We start from the raw sequence: 15,140 nt of genomic DNA on the forward strand, positions 1-15,140 counted from the left end.
CTCCACGTGACTAGTGAAATGAAAAACAAACTTTCAACAAAAATACAAAGGTTTCTTCGATTGATGGCTTGTTCAATACGCTCATGCAAAGTTTCCATTGTGCATTTCAATAAAAAAAATTAGAAACGCCTCTGGTGAACTGACAGCTGAACATAAACTTCCGACAATCTTGTAAATTTCACTTTGTCGGAAGTCCGGACTTCCGAAGTAAAATTCACAACTGTTTGTGGTGTTGAATAAAAATAATGACCTACTATGTTATTATTATACAACTACATATTTAATAAAATCTTTAACTCATAAGTTATGAAAATGTGACGAAAGCAAAGTTTAATTTTTCAGTTAACTTCGCAGAATGTCGCAACGACAAACACAACTTCTGCGCTCTACTTTTTTACGAGTTTTCCCCTTTGTCAAAAAAATTATCATCATGAGCTCTCGGATAACTCAATTTACGAAACTTCATTTGTTTATTTATTTTCTCGATTGTTTTTTCTCGCCCGGGCAAAACAACAATGGGGTTTGTTGGGTGATGATGGTTGGTAGCTCCGAATAAACAGCTCATTCAGCTGATCCGGATGGGAATAGAACGAAATAAAAATAATAATAACGAAAAAGTTACATTGACAAGGATGTCGGCGCAGCTATCGAGCATAGCAGTTTCTTGCACAGTGATGCGGTGTTAAAAAGTGTCTGCATAAACACCACTGGGCAGCGAGAAAAAAAGTATGAAGGTACAAAAGCCTAGGGGAAATGTTCCTAGATGGGCTCTCTACCTTTTTTTTATAGAAGTATAGAAAAGTGTTGTTTGTCTGAGATGGACAAGAGTGGTACTCCTAAAGTGAAGTTTGTTCCGTTCTGCTTGGGTCACCCCAATCCAGCAAAGGCTGGTCCAAAAAACAGACATACCTGCATACAATCTCCCGGGCTTTGAGTAGAAGCCGAAAGCGATCCACGTGTGGTGTTTTGCGAGAGTGTACAAATTAATACTTGAGCTATGTTTATGGGAGTAAGCACTTGAGCTGTTCAATAGTGTTCAGCGAGATCTACCCATTCAAAGGTCTTATTGCGTCTGTTTTATGCATGTAATGTACAGAACATGGTTGTTGAGTTTAATTCAATTTACGATAATTCACAACAATTTTTAGAAGATTAGTTGAAATCAACCCTTTTTTTACGTTTATAAATATTTGAAATTAGTCTTAAAAAACTATACACACATGAATGATTTTATTATTTTCTCTTTCCAGGTAAATATTCATCGAACTATAACAAACGACACTTCTGGTTGATGGTAAAGTACCTTTAGCTTATAACGTATTTTCAAATCAAATCAATAGGGGAGAGTGAGGATACTTGATCCCTGGGGATACTTGATTCCTCCGCTATATCTCGAAAGAGGAATGTCTTACAAATATCAAATGTTCTAGGAAAATGTTTCAAATAGAACAGAACAACAATTCTAGTATCTCAACAAATTTTCAAAATTTAATATTTCGAGTTATTGAACTTTGTTTGAGAAATTTAAAAAGGGGGGATTTGAAGATATTTTTTAATCACTTTAAAATGTTGCTTACATCAAAAAATTATAATAAAAATATTTATTTCAATATGTCAATCGATAAAATATAATTTTAATTTTCTAATGCCATATTTACAAAGCAATAGTAAACTCTCAATTTTTTTAAGGGGGGGGGGGGAGGGTCTAACTCTTTCAAAAAATCGATTTTTTTATTTTTTTATTTTCTTATTGTAAAACATTTCAAGAATGTTGTGTCAAATTTTCAAGTCAATTGAATCAAAACTGTAGAAGTTATAGGCCTTTATCTCCTCCTATCTAATACTGCAAGAAAGCCAGAGCAGAAACTTTAAACGCGTTTTTCTCGAAAGCACATTTTTAAAGTCCGTGGACATCGTCATTTGAAAACTACTTATCCGATTCTTTTCAAATTTGGAACATATTTTCTACATATAAAATACCAGACCCCAACGTTTTTCTTTTTTGATTTTTTTACTTTGGGGAGATTTTAGAGGTGAAAAATGGCGGATTTTTAAGTGAAAAATCGTAGTTTTTACTTCAAACAGCCACAAAAATTTCATAAAAATATTTTTAAGTTAAATAAAAACGTTGGGGTCCAGAAAAACATCTATTAAAAATATTTTGCTCTGATTTTTTGACTTCAGATGATTCTGTGCTGAGATACAGTGTCCACCGCAAATCCTGTTTTCTAAAAGGCATCCTCGAAAATGCTCCGTCACCGGCTCATTTTTCAATATTTTTCTACGAAAAAAATACTAAATGTTCTTTTAACAATGCTTTGTATAATGTAAAAAATTTGAATACATTTGTTTAAACGATAGCTCTAGAAAAAAATCGTGAAAATGGTGTTTTTTTTATACCCGTTAGACCAGGCATGTCAAACTGGGGGTTCGCGGGCCGCATGCGGCCCGCGGCCTTGGTCAATGCGGCCCGCGTAGCCCCGTCTTAAATTATCACAAAATTCCCTACTACACAGAAATACGCTGGCTTTCCTGCCACAAAATATTAAAAAGTTTTTTTTTTGCTACGAGAGGAAATAATATTATTTTGAAAATGAAAGATTTTTAATGCGGCCCGCACACTTAAACGAGTTTGACATGCCTGCGTTAGACCCTACCCCCCCCTTAAGAAGAAATTTTCCTTAATATATGTTATGGGTATAACTGTTCCCTAGAGTCCAAAAAGATATATTTTTCTTCTATACAGTAATTATCTGATTAAAAGCGCTATAAGTACTGTATTTATCTAAAAACTAGAAAAATGCGCCTAAAAGTATACAATGGTTTTGGGGTAGTAGATAAACTTTTAGAATTCTCTTTGTCTGATACTTACAAACTGTGAAATGAGAACTAATATGGCAAACATTTGCTCTTCTGCGCTCAGTAATCGATAAGTATTACACGGGATGTTCAATTAGCTATTTGGATGACTGTAAATTTCTCTGATTCCAATTTGTTGTGTTATCCCAAAGAAAGGTATAACAAAAGAGCAATCTGCTTTGAGAAAGTTCCAAAAGAATCGTTCAACAAGAAAAAAACAAAGGCCAAAGCTGACTGGTAACATCATCAGCCCTCATCATCGTTCAATGATCTGTCTGACTTACAAATCACTACTGGAAAACATTGGCGAAATCAAACCCGCACATTTGGCCGCCCATCGTTAAAATCATTCTGGCAGAAGCCAAAGCTATCAAGTAACACCAGGATGAGGAGGAACTTCACCCCTATTTGGACCCAGGCAGGATTCGGCAATGTGTATTGAGCTATGAAACTTTGATCCGGACCCGGAGCCCTCGGCGGGGGACTCATCGCACACGTTTAGGCTTCCGATCACCACCATGTGTCTGCCCGCCAAATTTCACTGATATAGGTTGAACTAGATATTGAGAGCACAATTTGTCTGAAATTTGACACGGGATCTACCTCACGCTCTATAGAACCTGATTGAAGGTTTGGAACTTTAAAATTCCAAGAAAAAGACCGTTTAACAAAGTTTAATGAGGAGAGGGTTCGAGGGCTTGGTTTTGTGCCTCGATAAACATCCAGGTTACTAAGAAAAATCAACAATCAACTTAATTATTTATCTCATTAAAATATTGTTTTTGGCTACAAGGCGATTTCTTTTCTTTGAAGGGGGTTATCGACATTTCGACAGTATAAGTTTGGGCGCTTCCCAACATCCTTGATAAAACACTCAGTAATCTTGTGATGTGAGCTTGTGATATAGCTCAGTTTGGCGAGACAGTTGCTTCCTGAGCTAAGGCCCTTGAGTTCGAGCTCAAGAGTAAACATCGACCACAGTTCTACCGGATTAGTTTTTCAATGGCTGTCAGCCAACTGAATCGTTGATATAAGTCACGAATAACATAAAGATGTTAGAACGACTGAAATCGAAACAAAAAAACGCAGCAATCGTTGCGCTGAATATTCGATATGGTGTTAGTGATTTCAAGTTGCTTAGAGCAAGATCACTGGTGTTAGGAAAAGTGATAGAAATGTTGACATTTTGGAAATTTTACCAAGCAAAAATGTTTTCAAGATCTTTAGGCATTGTATTTTGAAGGCCACAGATCTTGAAAAAGTTTTCGCATGGTAAAATTTTTAAAATGTGCATAAAATGACAAAATTTCTACCACTTTGTCCCAACACCAGTGAACTTGCTCTTAATTGTCATAACGAACGTGATAGTTACAAAAATCTCAACTTCAGTTTATTTTGTACATTTTTATGTAAGCAAATTGTTTGACAAGAACATCAATCAAAGATTTTCTTAAAAACTAACATAACAGCTACAGTTTACGATGTCTCCATTGAATGACAGTATGATAGGCGTTTGGAATGAGCGAGACGTCATCAAAAATTAAAAAATCAGATAGGTGCTAATGCTCAGCGTTGGCGGATTTTCCGGCTCCTATAAAACCTGCTGGATGCTGGTGGTCCAAGCTTCCTGCGATAAAGTACTTCTTATTCCGTGACGTCTTGCTGCTGCCGCAGTGAAGCGAAAAGAGCGGCAAACTGACGTCTTCTTCATCTCCGTCAGGCCACTGGGTATTATTTTTTAAACAAGCCAGCAAGAGACCAGCTACTTTCAACGGTTCTGAGACGGGATTATTCCTACCTGTGAAAAACGAGATATAATCCGACAAGAGTTCAAGCCAAGTCTTAAAATTTACTGAAATCAAGAATAATGCATCAACAGAACCCGAATCTGACTGGTACGTACCTTCGGTTTGAGGGAACATAAAAACAACACCGTAGAGTGCACACACGTTTCACAATGTGCGATAATTCCTCCAACCTTAAATGGGATATCGATTCCAGTTTCTAGTTCGTGAACCACAGCATTAGATATAATCATCGCGATATGAGCGAGAGAGCGAGGTGTAATAAGACCCACCCGCGGATTAAGTCTGCTTTGGCCGGGATTCACACATCCATACGTTCGGGTCGGGGGAATTGATCCGAACACCGAACCTTACAACATCAGGCTACCGACATGGTTGGGTTCTAGTCTATCTCGCTGGAGGTAGATGATAAACATAGACCGGGCCGGATCCTGCCGAAACTCACCGGGCGTCGAGAGGGTAATTAAATCTGGACAAATAGGATTATTGACATAGATGTTTATAATGCACGGATCAGGCCGCACATTTAATGGAACTCCTCTGAAAGAGGGATTTGTATTATAATATTCAATTATCAGGTTTCACAGTGGGATTCTGGAAACCGATTATGGATGGTCGATAGTTAAAAAAATGGGGAAGCAGTTTAAAACTTTATACTGGTCTTTAGCCACTGCTTTAATTAAATTTATTGTTGAATGTTTTAAAGAAGTTGTCGTTACATTTCATGATTCATATTTAACCAGTGTTTTATTTATTGAAGTATTTATTTGGAATCCTTCTTGAAATATATCGGTGTCTACAGTTGAAAGTTTCTAAATCTTCTGTAATGTCAATGACAACAGATTCTTTTTCTCATTTCCTTTCCACATTTACAGTACCCCCACAATCATGGGTCACACACAATTATTAGTCACCGATCATTAGAACTGCTGATATCTACTAAACCAAAAGAAATTATATCATATTATTATTTTTAGTTAATCGACAATATCATCAAAATGCATTAAAAATATTATTTGTGCGTTTGATAACAGTAAAATTGCTGTTTGAATACTTTTTATCAAAGGTGAACTATAAGCTGTGGAACTATCGCATAAAATTCCAATGTTATAAGGTTGACATCTTAAACCGTTAAGCCCCTTATATGAGTATTTCAAAGATTCCAACCAAGTAAATTGGTATAAATAAAAAGGACCAACATCAGAGTTCAGCTACTCAAATTATTTCTACCAAATAATAATCATTCATACGCACCGTTGCGTGGCTATCTTGATTGCACCTATTTAGACCCCCGTGCAATTAATTTACACGCAGTTAAATCTGATCACGACATAGACAATGACACATATCGATATGCTGCACATGCATCTCAGTGAAGGCCGCGATCAGGAAGTTCCCCGAAATGGTCCAGACGTCGTTGCAACGATATGTAATGGAACGGGTATTCCCCGACGTGTGAAACTAATTTTTCTGCCAAAACCGAGTAAGCCTCTATGACTGTGTTTACTGGAGCGGGTAAGGTCCTGACGAAGGTGATTCAGAACCGGATCTAGAGGTACACTGAAAATGAGGACGGACTCTCGGAAAAACAGTTTGGTTTCCATAGAAGACGCAGCACCGTAAATGCCATCTGCTCTGTCATAGAGGTAGCGGACAGAGCCAGGCTAACAAAGAGGAGAGAGCTCCGCTTTTGCGCGGTGATCACTCTAGACGTGAAAAACGCCTTCAACAGCGTCAGTTGGATAGCGATTGCGTCGTCACTCATCCAAATAAGGGTCCCGACATATCTTTGTAGGCTTGTGGAAAGTTACTTCCACAATCGCAAATTACAGTATATGACCGGTGAGGGCTTACGAACATAAGAGGTGGGTCTATCACAGGGGTCAATACTTGGCTCGATTCTGTGGAACATCACGTACGACGAGCTCCTACGAATGAGCCTCCCATCGGGAGCTGAACTCGTAGGATTTGCGGAGGATGTTGTCCTCTTGGCTAGAGGCTCATCGAAAGCGAGGTACAGCTACTTGCCACAGTAGCTATCCAGGCAGTGGAAAGCTGGATGTACTTCAAGTGCCTGCGTGTAGCCCACCACAAAACCGAGATGGTGCTGATCACCAATCTGACCTCACAGGTTGGTTCAAACAGGTACCATTGCAGTTTGACCGTGTGATATCATGGCCAAACGCGCAATTAAGTACCTAGAGGTAATGATAGACGACAGACTTAGTTTTACGGGTCATGTTGGCTACGCGTGTAAGAGAGCGGCAATGGCCACGGCCGCACTCACAAGGATGCTGTAGATCTCCTCGGCAATCCGCATTAGTAAGAGGAGGATACTGGCAAGCGTGACCACGCCAATCTTGCGGTACGCAGCATCGGCCTGGAGGCAGGCCCTGAGAAGACAATTTAACCTGCAGAGACTTATAAGCGTTCAGCGGCTGATGAATATGCTGGTTATCAGTGGATACCGGACGATATCGTCCGAAGCCGCTTGCTTAGTGGCAGGCGTCATGCCCATCTCGGATTTGTTAGATGCCTACGTCTACTGCTATCGCTATGACAATAAAGGCACGCCCAACGTACGAGATCTCGCCAACGAGGACTCGATTTCCAATTGGCAGCAGAAGTGGGACAGCTCAGCGAGTGGAAGATGGACCTATCGTCTGATCCCGCACATAGGGAGCTGGATCGGAAGAAGACACCGTGATGTGTACTTCCATATGACGCAATTCCTGACTGTTCATGAATGCTTCATGAAGTACTACTTATTGCCTTATTGCCCAGATTGTGGTGAGGTAGAGGTAACACCCGAACATGTGGTGTTAGCCTGTCTGAGGTTTGCGGCGGTACGTACCAACATACTTGTCGTCTGCTGGTCCGACACGACAGCAGACAACGTGGTGCAGAGGATGTGTACGGACTCCCACACTTGGCATGCGGTCAGCGATGGGTTCACCCGGATCATGACTAACCTGCAGAGGAGCTAGAGTCAACGGCAGTCCGCGAACAGTGTTGGATGATTCCATCGACGGGGAGCATCTGAGTAGTGTGCGTCCGATCCCTTGATCGAAGCTACAGAGATAAGGCATCATCTTCTGCATAGCGGAGGGCATGGGTTCGTCGGGTCTCGAGTCGCAAGAGAGATCAGGCCTTTAGTCAGCAAGAGGAGGGGTAAAAGTGGTCACCTCGAGTCATTACGAGGAGAGATCAGATCTTGAGTCGTTAGAGGAGAGATCTGGCCTTGAATCGTGCAGATGAGAGGTCAACCTCGAGTCGATGCGTAGAGGGGTTGGATCTCGAGCCGTTAGAGGAGAGAAGAGGAAGGGGAGAGGGTTACGTGGGAATCTCGAGTCATTGCGAGGAGATGTCGATTCTCAAGATGAGATGAGATGAGAGTTCAGACGTCGAGTCTTAAGGATGAGAGGTTTTGCTGAAAGTGTTCTCGTTAATGAGTATTGTCTTGAAGCGCACCAGCGCTAATAGAACCTCCCACTTTTGAAGCATAGTTAAGTGTAATACATTAAATCAAAGGTTGTAGATAATGCCATCTTTTTAAGAAAACAAAAATGAGGAAAATATTTTCTTCGATTGCCTGCTGATCTTTAACTCTCAACTTGTAAGTCACATTTCTGTAGAAGTTGGTAGTGTATGAATTTTTAAATTTTTTCAGATTTATTTTAGCTTTATTCAGGACTGTATTATAAAACTTTAAAAAAGATTAAACACATTTTATCTCATTTCGTACCCGATGCAAACCATAAAAAATATTGAAAAAAAAAATTGTTTTTTTGTCATAAGCTTCTTAGAGGTAAATAAAGTTGTTTCCATCAACAATTTTTCTTCTCAACGGATTCATCATTCATGCAGTAGAGGGTGAATTCAACCACGGTACTTCTTCTTCAGTGAGCGCTTTTTAAAATATCTTATCTGATTAGCTTGTTCTTAAGATTATTAATTTCCCTTGGTTAATTTTTGTCACCTTTTTTGTATTGGAAATTCACCTACAATTTAAATCATTTTTGAATGAATGTTGAAATTAATTTATTGTGATATTTTCGCATGTAGTGAAACACGGTCCTTATTAATAAAAAAATTAAAATTAAGGTTTCTCTGATCAAGGTAACTTTTTCGACCGTAAAACTAATGCAAATTAAACATTCTGGTTCAATATCATAATTACAAGCAAACCAAAATTACACAGCAACGTCAACGCCGGGGCTAGCTCAACTTCAGATAGACAGAACAACACCCCTGTCAGTATTCAGTGATATCCGATGATACTGTCACACCCACCGAAATCGAGTCTGGCCCAACCGGTGAACTGCCTGCAACAGATAATGATGACCTTGGTTTCCAGTCCAGTCCAGTCAACCAGCCAGCTTCATTTGACTTCGAAATTTGTCGCAACTCTGGCGTGACGATGGACGAAATCGGGTTCAAGTTCGCCAGCACCCAGCCCTATCGTTGCGTCTCATTATCGACAATCAGTATCAAATGATATTCCCCGATTGTAATTCATTCTTCCCAAAAATATACACCCGAATGACACCAGCGCAGTTTACCCTTTTTGTGTGTCAGTAAATGATTAACAAATTACTCTCAAATTACACGGAAATAATTCGATAGCTCGCCAGCAGAGCAGAAGATACAAAACTTCAACAACCCCTTTTATCCTACGAGACTACAAGGGATATACTGGAAGGGTGGATGGATGATTTCCCTGTGATCTCTGTGCTGCGCTGCTACGCTTTGCCCTTTCATCCCACTTTTACTCCTACTCGTTCAGACGACGATTTAGGCGAGTCAAAGCGGGTGTAGAAAGGTAAACATTTTTCCAATTCCCATCAGGAGGACTGAGAATCCTAGCGGGAACGGCCACGTGTCCTCCTCCCACCATCCCACCAGGAGGAGATGAATTTAAATTCTTCAAAAAAGCGTTTTGCTCAGCTCGTCCTGTAGTAAGTAGAAAGTGCGTGGGGATCTTGAAGTCATTTTAGCTTCCTTCTTTTTTTCTGCTTGCTGCTGTTCTTGCTGCGTTGTTTGCGTTATCCGGATGGGTGTACGGAAGTTGTCAAGAAAAGCGACCTGTCTTCTTCAATTTGGTGCAATTCAACGGAACCACTCGTCTGACACCAGGGATCAACCCAAGCAAGGAGTGAAGTGTATCAAAGGGCTAACAAGAGGGACTCGAGTTGAGGAAGCGTGCAAACTTGGAACAATTTTAGAAACGGTTACTAAATTCGTTCAATACTACATAAATGAATCATTGAATGGATCAATTCTTCTGGTCGAACCAGACAGTTCGGCACGAACACCACCTTAACAAAACACCTCAGCCCTAACTCAATTTTTGAAAAGTGCGCAAATGAAATCCGTTTTCCTCATACTGATATTGAGAAATAAGCCCCTCTAAAATCAACACTGAGATGTTGATATTATGAATTTGAATGACGCCAAGTGGTGCCAAATGGAATGATTTAACAGTATTTTACTGATGCTTGTGAAATCATTTTAATTTTTATATATTATCAATAGTTGTGATTCTTCTCTCTCTTTTGCGCGTATTTTGTTATTCAGCTAATTTTTCCATCACTGAGCGAAATCCTATTTATTTCGTGTTTGTTCGATGATATATTTTAATCTGCTACCTTTTTTATTTTTAGACTATACTATTTTAGCTACAGTAATATTATCCTTATTTTCAAGTACAGAAAATGTATAAAATTTAATACAATCGATTGTTAAAAAATACCAGTTTATTTGGCAAATTTTATATGTTTTTATATAAACGTTAGATAAGCTTTGATATCCTTCTTAACTAGGGACATCCGATCGGCCTCGAGCATCTTCTAATAAAAGAATACACATGAAACAAGTGCTTAGTCCAATATTTATTCTGTTATTTAAATTCAACGAAAGCCATGAACCGGAAGCGTTTTTCTGCAGCTCGGACGAGAAGGGAAGAAAAAATCAGAATCAGAGCAGCATCCTTCCACGAATGCCACCGAATATGATTCCTTGCTTGTTTCGCAACCTTTTTTCTTGACGCGTAAGAAAAGCAAACCCAAACAGAGTTGATGTCTCTAATGATAAGAAGGGATTTGCTGCTTCTGACGGGGGAGGATTTGCTCTTTCTATGTTCAAACCAACACTTCTCGTGTTTCTAATTCTTACTTTTGGCCGGCTCGGGTCGATCTGAACACGGGGGCGTTCGGTAAAAAAAAAAAAAATTATACATTCAAGATCCTCGAGTCGTCCCGTCATCCGTCCGCGGGATGGAGAAAAGAACGAATTACGCACCCCTTCGCTGTTCCGAATTTCGCAACTTCTAACTTTTGCCGCTGAATATTCTTAGCGCCTTTTTTCTTCTCAAAGGGACCCACCCGATGGAATAGCAAATAGCGTATAATTTGAATTGTCGCATAATGTCAATATTTTAAAAGCTGTTGACAAATTGAAAATTTATCTTTGTCATTATCGATTGGAAAATGGGGCGAATGGTTGTTTTTTTTTTCGTCTTGTATTGGTCGTTCGTTTTTGTCAATTGCTCCTTTCTCTCAGGCGACATTACCGCCTGATTGCGAGAAGGAACCTCACAAAATTATGTATTTACTTTCGCGATTAGTCATTAGAAACCATAACGAACTCTTGCTGGGTGATTAGGGACTGGTAGGAAAATATTGGTGTTGTATTTTGACCAAAGTTTTGAAGAATTTGAATGAATTTTCTTTTTGTATGATTTGAACAATTCAAAAACATTTCAGCTCGTTGGGCAGTCTTAGCTGCTGCTGCCGACGAAGCTGAAGACCAATGCCGGATCCGATTTGTTGTAAACGACACTGGATCCTGATGTTCACGCTTTTCCTGGAGTACCAGGAACTAAATCGAATTGCAGCGAATACATTTCGGCTTCTGAGAGCTTCTAATTTCTTGCTCCAATCTCCGAATTTTTACTGCCGAGATCAACAGCAATGACAGTCCTGGAAATATTTTTTTCAATAATGTTTGATTGTAAAATTACAACACCAACTTAAAAAAAAATTACCTTCAATTCTACTATCATATTACTCATTTTCTTCTGCCATTGACGCTGCTAGCTTGCTAGGGCTACCACTTCTCGTGATTTTCACCGACAAAAGCGTGCTGGATATTCTGCCAGAACCAGCTCGCTTCTGAAGAGAAACATCATCTACACATTCCTGGATAAACATGAAAATTAGAACTTTACTTACATGAACTTTGTGTACAACAAACATGATAATGGATAAAGTATCAATCTAGAATCTTCCGGTAGCATTCCGAGCAACTGCAGCATCAACAACATTGATTTAGTGAAAATTTCAAAAATAAAATTCACAGTTGATAATGACAGTAAAAATTTTCAGTGATCTCGAATCGAATGAACTAAGGAAGGAAAAATAAACTTTCAGAAGAAAGAACATCAATATGACAGTGATAGCCGAACTCTGCGCGTTCTTTGATGATGAAATAAATGAAATATATAAATACCAGAATAAACAAGATAATGAACCGTTTGTCAAATAAAAATAGGAACCGTAAACTGGGGGAACATTGATCACTTTTTTAATTCATTTTCGAATATTTTGGAAGGGGTTTGTTTTTGTTACACTTAAAAGTTTTAAATTACTTAGAGCCAGTTCACTCGTGTTGAAAAAAGTGGTAGAAATTTTAACACTTTTAGCACATTTTGAAAACTTTGCCATGCAAAAAATTTTTCAAGATTTTCGCATGCTATGATGCAAAAATAGCAATATTTCAAAATTTCTACCACTTTTGCCCAACACGAGTGACCGTGCTTTTACTGAGGTAAGGAGTATAAACCTGATCATTGACCATTGATAACAGAATATTCAAACGAGTGGCTATAACTAAATGTTCTTCTTCTTCTTCTTCTTCTTCGTTTTGACGATATGGCCAGAGAATGGTACTCTATAACACCACTAACTTAACTAAATGTTTGTTACCAAAACCAGGGGCGGGATTATGGAACTCGAAACAATCGAGTTTCGTTCGATTCGACCAACTTTGACATTACAGATCTCGATTCGAATGAAACGTTTCGAGATGATCTACTACCCGATTTACTCGAAATCTAATACGTTAAAATTTAGAACTCGAACGAGATTCGTAATACTGATTCTAATTCGATTCGAGTTCAACTCGAAACGGGCAACTCGAATCGAAAAGGATTCATAATTTCACCCCAGATTCCATGTTTCGAGTTAACATTGATCACTTTGGTTTTTACGTATCTCAACAACTTTAAAATTATTGTTTTGATGACATTTAGCATAGGAGGCTTAAAAAAATCAATAACAGTATTTTTTTTGTTTGGACAACATTGAATTTTTCAACGTTTTCTTTAAAAAAATAAATATGCTCGAAAGATGGATAATATTGCTTCATACATTTAGGGGTATAAATTTTAAACATTTTTCAATATTTGTTGGACTCCAAAACAAAATAGGGGAAGAGGGGGCATAATGCCCACGTTAAGAAGAAAGCCTTGGTTTAGAGTACAATTGAAAAGATAAACTTTTATTTTCGATTGTGTTTGGAAGTTTGATTTATTTTTTGTCTAAATCTGACAGTTTGTATAACTGGAAGGTCAAAAAAAGCCACAAATTTAATGAAGTTTGAAGAGTAGGTTGAAAACTAGATTTCAGATTCAGTAGGGGCATAATGCACATATGTGTGTACCCAATCGCGCCATTAAACGTTTATTACGTGCATATTGTTTGAAGTGTCCCCGAAAGTGTTTGACAGTTTGAAACATCTGTAATTTACTTCACAGATTGAAAAATATATTGCTACGCGCAGTGTTGCCAGATAAACAGACATTCTTGTGAAAAGTTAATTAAATCTTTATGAAATTCAGGAATATCAAATATTTCCCTTCATATCAAAGTTATGTTTTCCAATTGAAAATAGAAATTTCTTTTAAAGTATTGTGATAAAAGTTTAACATAAATTTGAAAAAATATAAAACATGCTTAAAGATAAGCGGACATGGCGCGCTTTGCTCCGCCTCGTCATTTTTATTTAAAATCTCTCAAATAATATCAATAATTATTAAATTAGGAAATATTTTGTTTTTTGATGAATGTAAAGACCCTTGTTTATCATTAGAACAGATGGCAGGTGTTTTTATTTGCTTTTAGTTGACGTAATTCCTTACGAGAATAGTTGAAAAATTGCAAAAAAAAACTCCTACAAATTTTTTTATTTTCGTTTTTCGTCAAATTTATGTGACATAAAAAACTCAGAAAATTCAAAAAATGTTTATGAACGCATAAAAGTGTAAATAGCACAAAATGGCATTTTCAGAAATGTTGAAACATGTTTGATTAGTGAAATACTTGCCCGCTACTTAGTGAAGCATCTTGCCCGCTCTGCGCATTTTGCACCCAGTTCCCTTACCTTCATGCAATTCCCTAGGTCTACCCACTATTCCCACATTATTTTTTTCTTCAAACAACTTTATAGGGTTTGTCCGTTTTTTTTTTTAAATATCCAAAAGTTATTACAGAATGACCATAAAAATAACACTAAAACTATACCTATACAAAGGAAATAAGTTAAACTTTCACATAAAATAACCCATTTGCTTCTTAATGCTATCATTTTATCAGGAGAGGTGTTTGTTTGTGAGACTTTGAAAAAAGAGATATTTTTAAACTTTAAAATAACATTTTAAGTAGGGTGATTTGCCAATCGTTGTCCCCTAACCCATTGTTGCACAGCATGACTTAAATTATCAATATTTCAGCTGTTTTTCAACTTTTCCTCAAAAATAATACTGAATCATGTAATTCGGAATGTTTTCTGATGAAATTAGTGTTTTGTGATATTTCCTGCTGGTAATTGTGTATCTTACGACAGTTTTAAATTTTCTTGTTTTTTTTGCGCGGTTTTGTGCTAATTGTTAACAAAAACCTTAACATTCCTTCTACGGCAAATAAGGTTTTACGCCAGAACAAAACATTTTTCGTATCAGTTTTCTATACGAAACGTTTGTTGGACAATTTTAACACCATGATTTTGAAAAAAAATTATGATCCATACTTAACCAGAAAATATGTTGGATCGTGCAACAATTGGTCCGCTCAATCTCCTCCTGCCCCATTGTTGTACATAAGTCCAATGCAAAATTTGTTTGGAAATTTCAAATTTTTAAACTCGTATACCTCCAATAACTTTGTTAGGTTGTTTTTACAGCTAAAAATAGCATACAAATTTTGGAAGCGATTGAAGCGTGTTTTGAATGAGTAAGGAGGCTTGTACGGAAAGATCCAAATTTTCATTCAAATACCATCAGAGATGTACTGAAAGTTCAAAAACCATATTTTTGAATTTTTTTTAATATTTCTTGGTTCTTGCAATACATTGCATGTGAACAAAAACTAAACCTAACTTGCACCCCAGAAATGATATTCGTTGTCATACAAAAAATTC

The 15,140-nt window shown here is 37.8% G+C and overlaps 1 protein-coding gene across 1 annotated transcript in view; it reads left to right on the forward strand.

Moving 5' to 3' along the window:
- The window catches only part of LOC129751932 (homeobox protein SIX3), a 198,547-nt gene that overhangs the window by 127,358 nt on the left and 56,049 nt on the right, over positions 1–15,140 (forward strand). The window lies entirely within an intron of this gene.

The sequence above is a fragment of the Uranotaenia lowii genome, chromosome 3 (assembly GCF_029784155.1).
Source record: "Uranotaenia lowii strain MFRU-FL chromosome 3, ASM2978415v1, whole genome shotgun sequence".
In the NCBI taxonomy this organism is placed as follows: Eukaryota; Metazoa; Arthropoda; class Insecta; order Diptera; family Culicidae; genus Uranotaenia; species Uranotaenia lowii.